This window comes from Vicugna pacos, chromosome 28 (genome assembly GCF_048564905.1).
Source record: "Vicugna pacos chromosome 28, VicPac4, whole genome shotgun sequence".
Taxonomy (NCBI): domain Eukaryota; kingdom Metazoa; phylum Chordata; class Mammalia; order Artiodactyla; family Camelidae; genus Vicugna; species Vicugna pacos.
This window is the reverse complement of record NC_133014.1, coordinates 10377265-10397415: the sequence shown is the minus strand read 5'-3', so window position 1 is coordinate 10397415 and position 20151 is coordinate 10377265. Positions and strand designations below refer to the sequence as shown.

General features: G+C 46.4%; 1 protein-coding gene across 2 annotated transcripts in view; it reads left to right on the top strand.

The window, feature by feature from the left end:
* The window catches only part of ANAPC1 (anaphase promoting complex subunit 1), a 180736-nt gene extending 161251 nt beyond the window's left edge, over nt 1–19485 (top strand). For both annotated transcript variants that reach the window (XR_012065179.1, XR_012065178.1), the window contains one exon: nt 19276–19485. The gene's annotated coding sequence lies outside the window, so the exon portion shown is untranslated. The remainder of the gene's footprint in view (nt 1–19275) is intronic.
* Nucleotides 19486–20151: the final 666 nt, after the last annotated feature.

Sequence of the window (20151 nt, the reverse complement as noted above, 5' to 3'; positions counted from 1 at the left end):
TCTAGACAGCTCTTCATGTAACGCTCATGACTATTCATTTTCCGTCAGCATAATACGGTCAGGTTACTTACACTGTGGGTTTTGGAAGGTTGCATTTCCGGTGGTATATACCAAGTCTGGGCAGAGAGCTGAGGAGAATGAATGCTGAAATCATGGAGTTGTGGGTTGACTTTCCTAGGGTAGAAGAAAAGGGGAAAGGGTTCTTACTTTTATCGGATTAAATTGTCTGTAACTCTGGATGCTAATTCTTGATCTGTTAGGCATGTTGTAAATATTTTGATCTATTCTGGTTAAACCTTTTTTTCTGTTCTTGCTGTACATGGTTGAAAATGTCTGTAGTTCTCTTTTTTGCAGTTTATCTCTACTCCACCCCTACATTTACAGAAATGTTTATCTTACAGTTTTTGTAATGCTTTTGTGATGTTTTATGCTTGTTCTTTGATTCATTTGAAAGCCAACTTTGTGAGAATGGTGTGGGGTAGGGATCTAACCTTAATTCTGTCTCAGAAAACTTTATTGATTGTTCCAATAGCATTAAAAAATTTTTCTACTAGTTTCAAATTCCCATCACTTTCACATTCACTTGCTTAGACACACACACACACACACACACACACACACGTGCACACACACACACACGCACACAGACACCCTAAATTCTAATTTCATGACTCCTTTTATAGAATTATTTAGCTATTGATCTAGTTTGCAAGAAAAGAATCTTTGGTTTCATTTAGCAACTCACTTATTTATATGTATTTGTTCTGCGCTTTTTTTGATGCTTTGTTTTTTGCTTCTTGAATTGAATACTTAGTGCATTCATTTTCCTTACATTTTTTTCCCCTAATGTTTGCATTAAAGGCTGTAAATCTTTTTCAGGATAGTTCTCTGACTGCAGTTCACAGGTTTTAATACGCATTGCTCTGTATTTGTTTTAAAAGATTTCACAGTTCTGTTTGAATTTTTGGCTTTTAATATGTTTATCAATTATTACGTAATTGCCTGTATTTGAACTAACACTTTGCTGCCAAATGACATCACTTTGGAGAGTTAGAGTAACATTATGATCCTGAAAACTGTTACAGCAAACAGCTTGACAAAGCAAGAGTACGTTAAGTCCTACATATGTATTTTTAAGTGACCACATCTTCTTCTTTTAGGTGTAAAATTAGAAAATTTATTGTACACTTAGCACACGTGGCCTGTCATATCCTGTCCAAGCCCTGAGTACACTCTCTCTTCAAAAGTGTCATATTCAACAGCATTTTAAAGAGAGTTTGATGATACAGGCTTTCAGACAAATAAGCTTATCTTGAGCCAAGTGCTTTAGGGCACAATATGTCAATTATTTACAGATTGGGTGCAAGAGAGGAGATTCAAGTTCAAGGTACGTTTTTTGTCTACCTAAAATGTATTTTTTTAAAATTTACTTAAGACCCCTTTGTAAAAAAGCAAAATCCGCAGTCTTATTTAGCATAATCGTTATAGTCTTCAATGTACAAAAAAAGGCTCATGTTGAAAGAAGACTGTAAAATGTACTGATTTTAAGAATGAAAGAATATGATCCACAGACCACAGTCCAAGTAATGCGGCTCTGAGGTACCAGGCAGGTAAAGGGAAGTCCACGGGCATGGGGATGACCTACAGTTGCTGACTTCATTTCTATTTGGTAATTTTTTGCCTCTCTGATAACTACTAATTTGCCTGAAAGAAGTCTGAAGTGCAGGGGAATCTAAGCAATGTTTTTAACACTTTTAAAATAGGAAAATAAGAACAAAAGCATACATACGTCTATAGAAACTTACAAAAGATTTTCACCTTCTTGCCTCATTTCACACACAAAACAACTCTATGGCAAGTATCATTATCAGAATTTTATAACTAGAGAAAATATGTCACAGAGAGGACAAGTCTAAAGTGATATAACTGGTTATTAAGTTGTGGCTCCTGGACCTGAGTCTGGGTCATCAGACCTCAAGTTCATTTCCCTTAGGAACATATTAAAGGCTCTTTTACGAATAAGGCGTTGGAGTTAGGTGAATATCACAAACCACAGAGTCAGAGTGTAAGGTCAAGGAATGCAAAGAGGGAAAAAAAGAGAATAAAAGAATATGAAATTTTTTTTATTATGTTCTATACAGCCAGTTACTTCCACAAATTTTCAATACTATGAAGATAAGCAAAGGCTATTTATATTCAAATACCTTCCGGCCACAGTTCTTGATTAAAAGCTAGCACACTGGATGGAAAGCATATCATAATACTGTCTGTGAGGTATGTCTAATAATATTCATGTCCAATATCTAAGCGAGTCCCAAGAGGTGGACATGCTGAGAGGGAAAAGGAAATGTCAAAAGCATGATGTACAGCAGTGGAAAATTTCAAGAGCAACAATCTGGGAGCCATGAGTAAATGGTTTGGCTATGTCTGTTTTTTGGGTTTTTTTCAGGGTTGTTTTAAAGTTCTCAGATGAATTGGGTTTTTGGCTCTTCTTTTGCTATTAATTTATAATTGATGAAATTGTGTTCAATGAAGGCGCCCTGTGAGATTTCTGCTTTGAGAAACCTGTTGAGGTTTCCTTTGAAGCTTGATAGTGGCCAATTTTTGTGTGTTTGAAATTAATGTGTGTTTTCTGCCTGTTGGATAAAAATGTCTCTGTTAAATCATCCCTGTTAATTATATTATTCCAAACTTCTAGAGCCTCACTTTTTGGGGGGTCTGTTTAATCCGTTGAATTTTGGAAGAGGTGTGTGAGAGCATCCATTGTGAGGTGGGTTTGTCCATTTCTTGCCTTGCTATCAGTTTTTGTATGAAATCTTTTGGAGTTAGTTGTCAGGATCATCAAGATTGATGATTTTTTTTACAAATTTTACTTTTTTATTAATTAGATATATTTTTTCTTTGTCCTCTTTGATGCCCTTACATTTGAATTCTATTGTCTGGAAATAATATTGCTCCAGTATCTCTTTGTTAGTATTTTCCTGCTATTTTTTTTCTTTTTAATGCTTTGCTTTTTGCATTGTTTTGTTTCAAGGGTGTCCTCTAATCCTAAAATTTCTGTCTTTATAGAACTTAATCTTAATTTTTACTGATTACTGATGTGTTTGAATTCATTCCTGCAAAGTTGTTCTGTTTTATGTCTAAAATGTTGCTGGTTCTTCTTTTTTTAATTAAAAATATCTTTCTTACCTTCTGTTGGATTGATTTTCTTCCTTTTCTTCCCTCCTTTTTTATTCTAATAGATGGAAAGTAATACATCTCAATTCTATGTTTCTCCAGTGATTACCCTTAAAACTTTAATCGACACAGTGATAGTTATTTCTCCCTATCAGTGTTGATTTAATTACATCTATGCTCCTCATCCCCTCCTGTTCCTTCTGAACAAGACCTGAACGTTTTTACTTTCTCCACTATCACCACTTTTCATTTTGAGACCATCTGGAACAATCATCAAGGCTCTTGTTAATTTTTTCCTACAGCCAATACCGATTTAGATGTAACTCTATATTTCACTCTTTTCCTATCCCTTTTTTTTGGTTCCCTGACTGTCTCTTAGATTACACTCTGTTTTGCTGAAGGATATTTTCTAGTAATTCTTTCACAGAAGGGGACTAAATAGTAAGCTTTCTGTGTCTGCCTATTAATCAGGTGTGGCTGCATTAGTACAGTAAAGCGATTCACTCGTGGTCCTGTGACTTACAGTGAACAAACGTGTTTTGCTTGCCTGTGGGTCTGTGGGTCATCTGGAGTGTGGCTGCTTCTGGATAGGCTTGGCTGGGCTTGGCTCCAGCTGTAAGTCAGATGTGAACCTGCTCCATGTATCTCATTATGGGAGAAGCAGCTCCCTGGGGCATACCCCTCACATGGCAAATGAGAGGAGTCCGAGAGGTTAAGCCAAACCATGCAAACATAGCCTGAGTTTTTGCTCACATGTGATTGGCCAAAGCAAGTCACATGGCCAGGTCTAAAGCCAATAGGGTGAGGGGAATAACCTCATCTTCTCTGCTGAGAGGCACTTCAATGTACCATGACCAAGGGAGAGAGTGAAGAACTGAGAACAGTAATCCAGCTGACCCTGACATAACAGGGCCCCCCCCATTCTTGAATGATGGTTGAAATCCTCTCCACACGTCCCTTCCTGCAGGACAAGCCTGGCTCAGGATCTGGGGAGGGACCATCATGGGACAGGAAGCAGCTAAGTTCTGCTCTTTCCTAGCCCCCTGCTCCCCGTGCTAGGGCAGGTTGAAGGGAGAAGGGGGCCATGGCTTTGTGCCCTTCACCCCTGGTCTTTGCTGGCCGGACGTACCCTCTGCATGATTGGCAGTGACACAGTGGGCCTCCTGGGAGGCACAGCTGTGTGCTGTTTTGGAGGACCCAGCAGGCTCCCCCATTGCTCACTTCTCTGATGTGAGAGGTTCCCTTGGGCTCAAATGCTTTTCCTTTGATTGTATCCTTTCTTCCAGGAAGGGTCTGGAATCCTTTGTCAGCCAAAAGGTGCATTTACTTACTTGTCGGGCATCTGTTGAGTGCCGTGTGCCAGGTACTTACGTGAAGAGCTGAGCATCCAAAGATCGCTTGCAGAGGTCCCGCATTGCAGAAGCATGCTGTCCAATAGAGAGAGGCCTTCATGTAGGGTTACAGTACTTATATGATAGACGATATGGTGTCGTTTCTGCTTGCTGAGGTGCGGAGATGGACGGACCGGTTGGGAAAGAGTTTGTAGTGGATGTGAGTCTTAACGGAGTCTGGAAAGGTGAGTGGGCACTTTCTGAGCACTGTAAAGGGAGAGGACTGCGGAAGGGGAGGCTGGGAGGTCGACGGTGGGTCCAGACTCCTTTCCACGCAGTGGCAGTGAGTCCCCAAAAGATTCTGACCAGGGGAGGGGCAGCTCCCTGTGGTTTGGGGTTTCAGGGAGACCCATCTGGTAGGTGTGCAGAGGAGGGATGGGATGGGGCAGGTCAGATGCAGGGGCGCCGGTAAGCGGCTGTTTGGAGCCCTGGGAGCTGATCAAGGAAAAAGTGCTCACCAGGATGTTCCTGTTTTGGAACGTCTGCGCACACACACAAACATGCACAGTGAGGTGCAGACGCTGCTGGAGCAAAGCCACTGCTCAGGCTGGTGCCAGGCCACACTGACCATGGAAACAACGGCTCCTGAAAGTTAGTTTCCCTAAAAAGCATCTCTTCTCGGAGACCCCGGAACAGAGACAGGCCTGAGCCCCCAAGAGGGTTAGACCCGCAAGAGGATGCAATTGCCCACATCATTGGGCGGCAAAATGGGCAAAGGAGGCTTCAGTACAGTTAAATGATCATCTGACAGCCCAGGATGAATTGATCAGTGAGTTTGGAGGGGGATGCATCCAAATGCACTTTCCATCGTGCATCGGAGGGAGGCGAGAAGAGAAGGAGGGCAGTTTGTTTAGTCCTAATAGGTGTGCTGTTAATAAAGATTTGATAGCCTTGGCAAGTGGCTTCCAGGAAATCAGGGTGGATGATAATTTTAGGGACCCACCTTGAGTCCAGACAAATGACTGTAGAAGTACTTGGCAGTCTGTTATTTGTTCTGCTAAGTCACACGTGTCCATCTACCACCGAGGCCTAATTCCAGGGCCCACGGTGTGGCCTTCCAGGTGTCCGTCTCAGTGATTGGAGGTCCCTGGCACGGAGCCTCATTGTTAAAATCTGGGTCTAGGATAGGGGTGTTCTGCATTTTGGAAATGGTGTTATCCAGTCCATAGTTAATGGTAATTATAATTGGATTTAATTTCCAACAAGACTCAACTGAAAATCCCTTTTGGTTTCATACTCTTTTCTTGCAGAAGAGCTATAATTAGGTTACCCATGACATTGTCAGATTTTATTTTGGGTTGAAGTGTCTCATGTTTGATTTTGGCACAGAAACAATTCCTTTTGGAGAGAGTTGTAAAGTATCCTTTCATCTGTTTTCTTGTAACGGAAAAGTAGAAAAAAGTATCTTCATTTTTGTATATTTTACCCAACGAGGACTTATTGAGTCCATGTCATGAGCTTAAAACTGTTAGGTGTCGTATGGGATGGGAAGTGTTTACCAAATAAATGTAAAAATGCTTTATTTATCAAGGGATCACTTTTCTAGCAGCCTTGATTATCTGGAACACAGCCAATAACAAGAATGTAGCAAAAAACAGCCACAAAACTGCCAAAATATTATCAAAACTCCAAGTACCCAGCTCTGGCTCATAACAGGCATGTCTGGTGCCCCTTCACAGTCAATTTTACTCTTAATTTAGATGCAATAAAAACAATCTTGGTTAGATGATTTCCTTGACCCTCAGCGAATTAGAACTCAGGACTGAAATGAGGAACCTTCCAAAAGTAGGTACCCTGAAGTCGGAGTGAGAACTGGTAGACTGAGAGTAAGGCAGGAGGGGGGCGCTACAAAAGCAGGTGGAAGAAGGTAGAGGACAAGTCCACTTACTGAGCTGGACCAAGGGCAGGAGACAGAGGACAGGAAAGGATGGAGGGCGCCGGGAGGAGTTCAGGTTTGGATCCATTCAGTGACTCTGCAATATACCAAAGACTTTTCATCCTTTAAAGGTAGGTTCACTTTTGTGAAACTTCATCTCAGGCTACCACCCGGAAGCTAATAGCCTTATAGCCTGGCCCCCATCCTCATGGTCCAGGCAGTCAGCAAAGTCCACGAACTTTTGCCTCTGTCTGATTCACTGTGGATGCTGAGTGCAGGGCCCTGCACAGAGTGGGCATCAAACATACATGTTAGCTCTTCCAGAACAAGACGGCATATACGCACTCCCCTCTCTGCCCGATATAACTGAATGCTCTGGAAATTATTGACCAGACAATTATGAAAGGACTCAGAGCTGAAAAGAAGGAGGGGGACTAGGCAGGGACCTTAGGACTTCAGGAACAGCAATGCGGTGAGTTCCTTGGGTTTTCGTGTTATCTCCTGGACGGGGAGCAGGAGAGGGCCACAGTCTGGAACTGCCAACACGTGTAGACAAAAAACACAAGAGAAGCCTGCTCTCTGGCCAAGGACGAGGGGAGGAAATCCAGCAGACACCTAGTGGGAACCTAAATGAAAGTGAGATTTCCACACTTCACTTAAGACGGTAAAAACATCAACGTGGGTAGGTAATGAGAAGTTACATGCATGTTTGGAAATGCCTAGAGCAACCACTAAGGGGTCTATACAACGAAATACTCTCAAAAACATTGTAATTGAATAAAAACGAATGTGCGAGTAACCCGTAGGAGAGCGAGAAAAAACAAGAAATGGAACAAAACGGAAAACAAATAGCAGATTTTCTTGGATTTTCTGCATAGACAATCATGCCATCTCAAATAGGGATAGTTTTATTTCTTACTTTCTTAACTGTATACCTTTTACTTCCTTTTCTTGCATTATTGCCCTGGCTAAAACTTCCAGTACCCCGCCGAGTAAGAGCGGTGAGAGCAGGGGTCCTTGTCTTGTTCCTGGTCTCAGCTGGAAGCATCCTTTCACCTTTAAGTATGATGTTCGCCGTAGATTTATTTTAGTGAGGTGACAGTGGTAGGCTTTTTGTAGATGCTTTTTATTAAATTGAAGAAGGTCCCCTGTCTTTCTAGTTGTCTGTGTTTTCATCACGAATGGGTGCTCAGTTTTGTCAAATGCTTTGATACAATCATGTGATTTTTCACTTGCTATGTAGATATGATGGATTACACTGGTTAATCTTCAAAGATTGAAAACCCTCAAGTCTCTGGAGTAACCCCACTTGGTCATGGTGGGTAATTCTTTCCATGTATTGCTGAATTCTGCTTGCTAATATTTGTAAAGGATTTTTACATCTATATTCATCAATGATACTGATTTGCAATTTTCCTTTTTAAAAAAAAAATTGTCCTTGTTTTGGTATCAGGATAATACTAGCTTCATAAAATGAATTGAGAAGTGTGCTCTCCCAAGTTCTGGAAGAGAGTTTGTAAAGTTGTTATTAAAACTTCTTTGATTTAAAGATGCTTTTTCTCCAGTAAAACCATCGAGGCTGGAGACTTTCTTTTCAGGGAGCTTTTAAATTCTGACTTCAAGATCCATAATCGTTGTAGAATTATTCAAATGGTCTCTTTCACTTAGGGTGGGCTGTGGTATTTTGTGCTTTTTAATGAATCGGTCTATTTTGTTGCCAAATTTACGTGTCTAGAGTTGTCTGTAGCTTTAACCTTATCGGCCTTGTGAAGTTAGCACTTCTGTGGCGATGCCCCTGCTTTCATTCCCAATATTGGTACTTTGTATTTTTCTCTTTTTTCTTTGCTAGAATTGCTCAAGATTTGCCAATTTCATTGAGCTTTTAAAGAATCAGCTCAGTTTCATTGATCTTCTCTATTTTCTCTTTTAATTGCATGGGTTTCTGCTCTTATATCTACGATTTTTTTCTTTCTGCTTGCTTTGAATGTATTTTGAGGAGAGAGGCAGGCGTGGCTCACTACTCCTCCTGTGGCCTCAAAGGACATCATCAGTGGGGGAGGGGAGGCAGCGGTCTCATTGCTGCTGAGCCCTGGTGAAAACCCTGACTTTCCGCTCTCCTTTGAGACTGCCCCAGCACGGAGGAAATCCAGACTTTCCAGATGTTCTCCACCAACACCATGTGGTGGGAGAGGGTGCTCTTCCCTGCTTGGTAAGGATGAAAACCACAGGTCCTTACCCAACCTTGTCTGATACCATGCTGACCGGGGGATGGGGCACTTCCTTAACGCCTATGAGGGTGGACGTCTAGGCTCTCCATTTGACCTTTGCTGTTAGGCGTGGGGCCATAGTTTTTTTTTACATGGTATTTGATTGAAGTTGGTTGGTTACTGTCTAAATGTTTTCTGTCTTGCTAGACTGTGCTTTTCCTGTCCTTTGGTTAGAGAGAGCAGGCTTTTATTGGGGCTGTTTTTGTCTGTGCCCATCGGTGTTTCCAGTCTTCTGGCTTCTTCAGCTCCAAGTCTGGGGTACACGAGGCAAAGAGTTGACGGAGAGAACTCGTTGCTTGATTACTTGGGTTCTGAGTTCCCTAGTCTGTTTGTCTTCTCTCTACCTTTCAGAGTTTCTCTCTCTCTCTATGTATATTATACTCAATGTCCAGGGTTTTTAATTGGACTTGGCAGGAAGAACAGGGAGAAGTACGTGTATTTATCTCCCTAGAAGCTGAAAGTCTGGCATCACGTTTTTAATTATTAGAAGCTTTCTCATTTTAACGAACTTGTGATAGGTTTCTGACTGGTGGATTATTACCTTTATACATGTGATCAGAATCCAAATACATTAAAAGCATCCACGAAGGGGCTGTGTTGTGTACACAACACCCCAGTTATACTGATTTCACGACTCTGACTGGCTTCTGTGAGCGAAATCCTGTCATCTGAACCCTCAGTGCAGCTTTCTTCTTAGAAATCCGTGTTGAGAAATACTCTACTGGGCTTAAGTAAGATTAGCATCTGAACATGTTGCTTAATAAAGCTGCTATTTCCACACAAACTGATTTATATCAGGAAATCTACTCTTGGCATCTCTTAAAGGAACACATCCTGGTAATCCATGGCAGGCACATACTTAGCAGCGTTGGATTAGCAGAGGGAAAAAGTCATCCTGTAAAAATGGTGGATCTGCCATGTCTCGTGAGAAGGATGGTAAATCCTGGAAGATGGCAAGGAAGAAGTGGTCCCTGATCCAGCAGTTCACTGTCTTGTGGGAGAGAGATATGCAAAGAGATGATTTCAGTGCTGTGGGGCAGGTGTCTAATAGAGGGAAGAAGACGTTCTAGAGGTACCACGGAGGGAGAAGCTCACTGTCGGGGAGGATGATGGTCACAGATGTTGGGATGGTGTAGTGGAGAGGTGAGAAGCAACATCTGGGTTGAGATTCTGGGGTGATGATGGAGTGGAGGGACCAGCATGTGCAGGAGCCTGGAGGAGAAACCATCACTGCTGAAGGAGAAAGTGGACATGGAGCCAAGTCTGGAAATACAGACAGGGACAGATTTATAAAAGATCTGAATGCCCTGAATTAGTGAAAGTTCTTTATAAATAGTTTTTTTTTAAGAAAAAAATAGTTTTGAGGAAACAATGCTCTTTCAATTTTGATTTGTAGCTTGGAAACAGTTAAAAAATATGGAGGCAAAACTAAGAAGATGAAAAAGTGGGAAACCCTGGTATATGTGGGGGAAATGGATGTGAGACCCTCCAAAGGCATTGCTGAGCTGAGAAGATGAGTGGGGCAGGGCGGAAGGTGTCTACACACATGATGGGAGACGTTCAGTGGAAGAGGCGTCTTTCTGATGTTGGGGGGCCCTGAGGTGCAGAGCCAGGATCAGTGGGGAGTCAGGCTGATTTCTCTTTGGTGCAGTGATGTTTTTGCAGAGCGACACACGGATGCCATGGGTAGCCTTGTCGTGCAGTGGGTTCCCTGTGACTGCAAGTATGCAAATGTTGGAAAAGTTGGCCGGCCACCCACTGGGTTAGTGAAGTTATTTGAAAATATCAGCATCCAGTGGGTAATTGGATGAGATGATCTCCTAGGTCCCTTTTACCTCTGAGAATCTATGATTCTCTCTGAACCCACGCAGAGTCTCAGCGTCTGTAAGACCCATCTGGTGCTGTGCTGGTAACTTGTCTCTAAAAAAGAAAGAAAGAAGGAAAGAAAGAAAAGAAAGAAAAGAGAGAAAAGAAAGAAAAGAAAGAAAGGAAGGAAGGAAGGGAGGGAGGAAGGAAGGAAGGAAGAAGAGAGGGATGGAGGGAAGGAAGGAAGGAGGGAAGGAAAGAAAAGAAGGAAAGGAATAAAAGAATCAAATTTTTAAAAAGAGAGGAATAAAATAAAAGAAAGAAAAAGAAAGGAGGACTTCCTGTTTGTAGTGTTGGCCCATTTCCGAAGTGTAAATACTCCCACCTTGGCTGATTTCAAGCCACCAATGACTTAGCCATCAGTTTGCAAAATTTCAGACTATTTCACAGTCTGCTCTTTATGAGCTGGTACGAGCCAGACCCCCCATGTTGCAGGATTCATTCACATTGTGGTGTGTAGTTATGTATCATTCTTTTTCATTGTGGTTTAGTATTACCGTGTGAACACAATGGGGTCTTTTTATTGTGGCTTTTTGGCAAAAGTCACTGGTTTTCCAAAAGAGCCTCTTTAGGGGATTCACTGCTGCTGGATGAATCCAGTCCTGCAGCCCCGTCTCCATGGTGCTGGCACCTCTGCTGAATGTTGTACTCAGCCTCCACTCCACAGCGTCGAAGCACACCTTACCTGCCCCACAGGCTCGTGTGCACACTTGGCACTCAGTGGGTGCTCAATACATGTTCCCTCTGTCCCTTTCTGTCTCTTCCTCCTCCCAGGGAGGGTGACTGCACCTTGGGTGAAACCACGTGGAGATGTAGGGCTCGACATCCCTGCACGGGTCTCTGGGCTGTTTTGCGCTGGTTCCCAGAGCACCTGCAGGATTCCTCAGCTTTATTTCCATTTGATCTCTTTGAAGAAGAGGAAGAGGAGGAGAAGGAAGAGAAAGAAGAAGGGAGGGAGGGAAGGAAAGAGAAGGGGGCAGGAGGGAAAGCAGGCTGCGGGTCTGGGCTGGAAAAAAGGTTCTGTTAGCAACAGCTCCCTTGCTCTGGTGGCTGTGACGGGCCCAGGAAATCTGCTCATACGTGAAAGTGACATTTATATGGTTCAGGGCCACCTTCCTGCCCCTAAATAGATCATCGCTACTCAGGCATCCACTGGAGAGATAGCCCAGCTCCAGAGGGATGTGAAAGGAAACCCCAGGAAAGGCTGTCAAAAGAGCAACACAAATGTGACTTAAGAAGGTCACAGAGTGACAATTTGTGAATATATATTATTTTTCAGGGTCAAGGGGAAGTGACAAGTTGACAGTGGAGGGGTAATTGGGCCTTCCCTGCGGCCGAGTGCCTGGGGAGGGGGAGGTCCAGCAGCTTAGGGGGAACTGCTGACACGGAGCTCGCTGTCCCCGGGGCTGGAGTGTCCATCACCAGGAGCTCCCACGGAAGGACCCTCTTCCAGGTAGTTGGCACCAGCGCGCCTTCTGTCTGCGCAGGCAGGTCCCCTCCTGCCTCCCTCGGCAATTGGAAAAACACCCTGATCGCAGCCAAGTGAAACAGAATGCCCCTCCCTGCCTGGGAGTTCAGCCCGCATCCCTCTGACAGCTGGCGGTGATGGAGCACAGTCTCCCTCCAAACCCAGAACTGTTTTCTTTGGATCCCCTTCCAGCACCCCAGTGCCAGACCTGGGGCCTCCCCGTGAAAGCGGCTGTTCCCGTGACCTGTTGAATCAATTCCTTGTGTCCCAGGGGCGAAGGCCCCATCCAGCTTCCCTAGCTGGAGCCCCACTGCTTGGCTATCTGTCTGCCTCTGGCTCATGCCTCCCCGGGGACCTTGGGAGGATAATCTAGATGAGGCAGTCTGGTATAAGGAACAGAAACAGAAATAGTAATAATCCTGGAATGGGCTGGACCTAATTTTGAATCCTGGCTCTACAGTGTCCTGGTTGGGTGATCTGGGTAAATGCTAACTCCCCTGTGTCAGGCTGGGTGTAATTTCCTCGAGAGCCCTGCAGGGTCAGGATTTCAACCTGCTTTCCACGGGTGGAGGTGGAAGAGGCCGTGTGGCCGAGGTGGGACTGAGCAGGCATTTGAACCTGGGCTTGTCTGTCCACAGAGCCACCCTCTGTCCCCGACTCCACACTGTCAAGGCCACAGGCTGCAGTGCACCTGGGCCACTGGCGTTCCCGCAGGTCCCGTAAAGCTGAGGGGGAGGGGGAGGATGCTCAGGGGCGCGTGTGCACGCCTTCTGTTCACGGGGCGGCATGTTGATGTTTCCTTCCTTTACAGTGAGATACCAAGATTGCTCCCAGGTTTTTTACTATCATGCATAAGGCCACAGAAAATATTTGGGATCGTGAGTCTTTTCTCCGTCCCTATTTCCTCACGAGACCTACCTAAATGAGTTACTAGGTCACAGGGTATGAAAAATTTCAGGCTTCAAGGATAATACCTGCTGTCGAATTGCTCTCAGTAAGGGTTTCGGTGACTTACATTCCCCTCCCTTAGAGACTTTTTCCTTGCAGCTGGAGGCGCTTAAGGTCAAGGATCGTGTTTTGATCTTTGCTTAACACAAAATACCCAGTGTGTGTGTGTGTGTGTGTATGTGTGTGTGTGTGTGTTGGGGGGAGGGAGGAGGGCTGCACAATCACTGTCTGTTAAAAAGGGAAGTCCTCAGAGTCACCCCTTCTGTCTCCCTGATCTATTTTTTAATTCTTTAATGCATAGGCAATGCACAGAGACTATAAGGAAATTTGAAAAAAGGAAAAAGAGTATCTTGTCTGGCACGGTATAATTATGGGAGGTTTTCTTTTTTCAGTCAAGCTATTTTTTACAGCGAAATTGGGAGGGGAGAGCGACCTCCTCCTCAAAGCGAATGGGAACGGAGCCTTCTCAGACTCCAGGCATCTCGGTATAGACCGTGCCCGTTGATGAACTTTTTAGTTGGAAAACACGGAAGGCCCTTTGTTCCACTTGGAATGCAAAGTCCAAGCCTGGCCGACCGTCTTTGGCACAGGCAGACTGGTGATTTATTTGCTCTCGTGCACGTGGCTCTGGGCTGTCAGGCTGCACAGTGATGCTGCTCGGAGCCAGCCTTCCGAAGCTGCCCTGGGGTTTACCCGAGAGGAAAGAGCCGGGCTTGCCGGCTGCTCGGGTGGGTGCTCCCAGAAGCACTGGTCCTCAAGCTCTGGCTGACCGTGCAAACTGCACGTGGGCCGGAGCAGCAGCCGCTTGGAATGGAAAGATGAAGGACGTGGCTGGTGAGGCCCTCAAAGCCCCGGAGATGGGAGGCAATGGATTTTGGCTGATCACCTTCAGAGTCTGCGCTGCATGCATCCCATCACACCGAGAGGGCGCCTACCGCCTGCTTTTTCCTTCCTGTCCCCTCAGTTCCTGGGACTGGTGATGCCAGGAGTGCATACTCGGAGACGGGGCGGGTGGCGAGCCCATCAGTCCGGCTGCTCTGGCCCGCGTTCTCTATCTAACAGGGAGTTTAGGCATCAAGAACTTTTATGCTGCCCTATTTTCCTTTAAAAATCAATTTTATGGTAATACATGTTCATTGGGGGAGAAAGCTGGACAAGAAAAATAAGTGTAAAGAAGAATGTAAAAATGATAATCTCTGCAACCGGAACACTGTTAACTTCTGTTGTGGGCTGAACTGAATCTCCTCCAAATTTGTTGAAGTCCCAACCCCCAGTACTTCAGAATGTAACTCTATTTGGAGATAAGGTCTTTAACGAGGTGATTAAGTTAAGATGAGGCCATAAGAGTGGATCGTAATCCAATCTGACTGGTGTCCTTGTATACGAGGAAATGTGGACACACACAGAGACACCAGGGCTGTGGGCACAGAGAGGTGGCTGGGTGAGGACAGAGCTCAAAGACCTACAAACCAAGGAGAGGGGTCTCTGGAGAAGCCAGACATGTGACTCCCTGATCTCCAAGTCCAGCCTCCAGAACCGTGAGAAATACCCGTCTGTTGAGTCAGCTACCCGGTGCGTGGCAAACTAACACAGCGTCCCTCTCCCAGTTTAATAACATTGGGCCGTTCTGCACACACAGGTTTATACCACGCTTTACTCGCCGTTGGGCACTCTGCAGTGTGCAAAGCTCCCCACTCCCAGGAAGATGAGGTTCCGTCCCTGTATTCGGGCATTTGAGATGGTCCACAGATGGCCCTTCTGCCCGGCCATGGGATTGGCTGGCTGTTTCCCAGACTTGCTCTGTCTTTTCTGCTCCTGCCACCTCCGCCCTCCCTAAAAGTGCTTTCGCCTACAAGTCACTCAAGGCCTAGATCGCACTGGCGCTGCCTCCCCTGCAGCCTGCTGGCCGCACGAGGGCAGAGCCTCAGTAACCAAACACGAGTCCCCAGCGCTTACCATGGTCCCTAAGGCTGTTTTCTACCAGCCGCAGATGACAGTAACTTTTTTAAAGTGAGGGTCGAGAATTATGGGCAGAATCAAATTACTCATGGGCCCCTGTCTCCTGTTCCCAGGGATACTGGAGAAGGGATGTATATTATGATCAAGTCGGGTTTATCCCAGGAATGCAATGCATTAGGCATTAGAAAGAAAATCGGTGTAATTCACTATAGGAACAGAATGAAGGATTCAAATGACCAGATCCTTCCAATCGAGGTGAAAAGCGTTTAACAAAATTTGATTCTCATTCATGATGAAAATTCTCAGTAAACTAGGAACAGTAAGGATTTCTTCAAAACGGTAGAGGTTATTTACAAAATTCTGACAGCAGCATCAGACTTAGAGGTGAGAGCCTGAATTTTTTACCTCGGTGCATTTGTTCCTCCTCTGGAAACCTCTCCCGACCCCCTGAGCAGGTCAGACGCCCTTCCCTCCGAACCACCCCCTGCTCCAGGGCAGCGGAGCACGTTCGTGCCCCCACCTGATGATCTGTGTCTGTTTCCTCATCCGGGCGCTAAGCTCCGTGGGTGAAGGCTTTCTGCCCAGTGCTGCCCTGCGTCCGCGCCGGGCTGAAGGGCCCGCAGGGTGAGTGACCGGCTGTCCTGCTTGCTTAAAGCGGGGGAGGGCAGAGGTTTGTCACAGAAGCGCATTCATACACATGTGAACTCCACAGGAAAGACCAAAGCTTCTGGTTCATTCTGGGCCACTGCTCCACAGGGACTGGAAGCGAGCACTTCGGTTTTCTGACTTGCAAGAGTTTTAGGGCTGGAAGGGCTGTTGGGGGTCACCCTGCCCCCAACTGCTGGGAGAGCTCACTAGGGCTGAGAGCTGAGCTGAGGCAGGTGCATCAGACGCACCACGAAGCCTCGACCGGAGCTCAGGGCGGTGGTGACGGCAGAGGAGGGCGTCTGGGTGCCGGCTCACACGTGGCGGCTCTTTCTCATCCCTGCCCCGCAGTCAGTAAACACACTTCTTTCTCACTCTGTCTACCAGGCCATGCTCTCATCTAGAGAATTTCTTTTTTCCTCTGCGAGCAAAGCACAATAGAATAGAATCGATTTTACCATTTTCTATTTCCTTTCCCTGTGGGGTGATTATAGGCATCAGAAGGCGGGCTTCTGAATTTTTGCAGAATTTGGGTTCTGGTTAAAGTGATAATGTGGATTCACGGTGGCTACATTACAAGAGGTCTGGTTGAGCCTGTTGGAAATGGGCCATCCTAGGTGACCTGGGTTTGTTGAAGCCTCAATTTAGAAATGATTTCTTAGCAGCTCTTGATCTTTTGAGCATGTGTGTTGTGCTTAAGAAGGCACGACCATTTTAGAGCCCTGGGAACCGAAGAATTTCCCGAGAACCAGCATGCATATTGTCACGTATATAAAGAACGCGTCTGGGGACCCAGTTACACTGGGGCTCATACTAACCAGATGACAGGAATTGAGGGTGCAACTCCCAAGGGTGGATGGCTGTGTCGATCTGCGGTCTCAAACACAGCCTTTTCCTGATCCTCCTTCCTTTGACGACAGGTCTGTTGGGCTATGGTTGCAGGAGGCGGGATGCCTTCTCCATGAAGGGCCTGTGTGCTGGGAGCTGTGGGCTGGAGAGAAGGGTGGGGTGGGAGATGTCCAAGGTCCCATCCCCCTGCCCCTGCTGTGGACCAAAGGGGTCAGGGCTTGGTTAGGCTGCAGATAATGGAAAACCTAAAAGGCAGAGGTTTAAAAGAAATGGGCCTTTTCTGCTTGCAAGAAACCTGGAAGTCAAAAGTCCGGGGTGGGGTCAGAGGTTCAGTGATGCTGGGGTTCAGCTTCTTTGACATTTTCCCCCGGGATGTGGCTGACACAGGTTGGGTGGGACTGGGTTGGAGGGTGCGGTGGACCATGAGCAGGGCTGGTGTAGGGATGGTCACCAGAAGGGCTTCCCTCCTCCACCTGCCACTCTGTTTCCAAGGCAACTTCCTGCTCCAAGTGCACCCACACCAAGAGGCAGACTGGGTCGGGGTGGGGGGCGGTCCCGAGGCAGCGGGAACCTCGGCGGGGCTCATTTTCCCGATGCTTACCGAGCATCTCCATCACCCAGCTCATCAAGGCCAAGAGAGTCGGCCCTCTGGATCCATAGACGCGGAACCTGTGGGTACAGAGGGCCGACTGTACTATGCTGCTTTACGTAAGGGACTTGAGCGTCTGCTGATTTTGGTATCTGCAGGGGTCCTGGACCAGTCTCCTGTGGATACATATTGTCAGTCCCCAAACGATCACCACCTATCACTCTGTTAAACACCTAAATACACCTGTTCCTTATGGAGTCACTCTCACTGCAAGTAACGCAGATGTTGAGATGAAGGGAGAAGTGGTTATCTGGGAGGGCCCAGCGTCCCTGGTCTGCAGGGGCTGTTCAGGACAAACCAGTGGGACAGCTCCCAGATGCCACCTTTCCCTCCTGCTTGCATCTGTTTTACTTTCAAATCTTTGACTCTCCTTCTCCCCTCCCACCTCTTCCATGAACTCTTTGGTCAAAGCCAGGTGGGCTTACCGTGCATCCGTGTGCCCCAGCCCTCCCGTCAGCAGGCTGACTCGGGAGAAACCCACCACAATTCAACAAGCCTGTCCCAGGGGTGAGGGAGGGAGGGCGAGCATGAATCTCAGGCTAGGAGTCAGGTGTGCAAGAAACGCACAGTCTCCCATTCCACATGGGTAGAGGAAATTTAATCTCGGTTGCCTGGGGTCTCCTGCCCCTCCTGAGGATGTCCCAGTGCTGGGGGCTGGGCCGGCTGCCTGGTCCTGGAGCAGTGTCTCTCCCCTCGGGCTGGAATGCTGCTCTCCTGCGTCTTCTTGGTTGCCAGGCCCTGCTGGTGTCTGCCGTTGTCTCTGGTCCTTGCTTCACCCCAGCTCTGCCTCGAGCCTGCTCTCCAGGCCACAGCCCCCCACCCAGAGCTCCCACCCCTCATCCTGGAGCCAAGTCCTGTGCAGTTGAATTGCGCTTACTGATTCTGCATCGTTAAACGCTGCCGGCCTCTCCTGGGAAACTTCCGTGTTTTGGCCACTTTGAGCTTTTCCTTGGAGTCCGAGGTTCCTTCTGCTCATCGATCCCCTCAAACTGTACAAAATTCAGGGCACAGGAGCACCCCAGGACCCTCCACCCTGCTCAGGAGACCTCTGTGCAGCTGAGGCCGGAGACTGGCTTTGTACATTTCTCCTGAGCCCTGGTCTCGTCCCAGGGTCTGGACTTGGTACCTAAAAGTAAAGGTAGAGATGTCCATTCCTTCCGCTCTCTGCTGAGTCATCGCTGGGAGAAGCAAGGAACATGAAGTGACCCTGTTACTTGTCCTAAGAGCGGACTTTGGAGGGCGGGAGAAGAGCCCAGTGAACATGTCAAGAAATCCCGCCATCGTGACTTAGGTGGGAAAAAAGAGAAAAGAGGATGAAGAGATATTTTTCTCTTTTAATACAACACAGATTAAATTTTAGACTTTTATTTTTTAAATTTGGGTCCTTTAGGGGGCAGAACGTTCCAAACTATATTAGTAAAAATAAACTCACTTTTCAATGTTCGTGGGGTTTCTCTGAAATGATCAGAAGTTAAGAAACTCAGTCACAGTATTTTGCTTAATTTTTTCCCCCACTTTTAAATTACCTGCTGGCACTTCAAGGAGTTTTCAAAGCTTTTTAGGTACACGAACACCCTACTTCTGAAACCGCTGGTATTGTACACTTTCACTCTCATGTACAACACCTTGGTGATAAGAAACCATCTGAACACAGTGCAAAATTGAGGTTCTCGGAAACATGCCCGGGACCTGTCATTCGGCAGTATGTCTGCTCCACCGTCCCCTCTGCCTGGCGTGTCCCCATTCTGCACCCCCTGGAAAACTCCTGCCCCTTTCTGGGTCCAGCTCCAGCGTCCTTCTCCCTAAGAAGTGTTCTCTTACCTGTGTTCCATCCTCCATGAGAGCACGTCTCTCACTGTAGCAGAGAGGCTGGGTCACCTGAGCACCTCCTTTCTCTGCGTTGTTTGCATCTCTTTCTGTAAGCCCTAGACGCGTTGCCTAAATGTTTAGACGTATGTTTGTGTGAAAATCTCCCCTACCCTTACCTGTTTCCCTGTTGTAAAAGGTGTTATCCCAGTGCCCATTGGTAGATCTTCTAGATCATGGGCATCTGGACGTGCACTGGTCTCACACCTGTTTTGCTGTGGTTACCCTGGGAGAACCGAGGGGGAGGCAGCCGTCAGTTTCCCACGGGCCAACTTCCTTCCCAAAACTGGTCTTATTTATTTCTCTATCTCCAGGGCTTATCCTGTGCCAGACACAGAGTGTTACGGGTTGAATGATGTCCCGGCCTGCCCCCGATCCCAGCAAATTCATATGCCTAAGTTGTAACCTCTAGGACTTCAGAATGTGACCTTATTTAGAAAAAAATAGTTGCAGATATAATTAGTTAACTTTTTTTAATTAAAAAAATTTTTAATTAACAATATTTTAAATTGAAGTAGAGTCAATTACAGTGTGTCAATTTCTTGTGTACAGCACAATGTCCCTGTCATGCATATATATACATACATTTGTTTTCATATAATTAGTTAAGATCAGACCATCCTGGGAGTAGGGTGGGTCCCCAATCCAATATGACTGGTGTCCTTAGAAAAAGGGGAAATCGGGACACAGACGTGCACACAAGAACACCACGTGAAGATAAAAGCAGAGATTGTGAAGATGGTTCCACACACCAAAGGGCACCAAAGACGGCCAGCAAACCACCGGAAGCTGGGGGAGAGGCAGGGAAAACAGATTCTCCCTCACACCCTCAGAAGAAACCAGCTTGGCGACACCCTGATCTGGGGCTTCCAGCATCCAGAACTGGTGGACAATGCATTTTCGTTGTTTGAGCCCCCCGTTTGTGGGATTCTGTTGTGACAGCCCTAGTGAACTAACACAAGAGGTGATCTGAAAGCTTCATTCCCGGCACAGTGGGTCATTTGGAGAAGAGGAGCCCAATTTACCTTTTCATGTAGGCGAGCGTCTCACCTGTGAAGATGTGGATCTGGGCTGTCTGAGGATTCGTGCAAGGGCTCATCTCAGTCACGTTGTGAAGTATTTGTTTTTCTTCTGTGGCTTTCTTCCCTTCTCTTTTTGTTTCCTTGCTTGTCCTTCATTTTTTCCTGTCA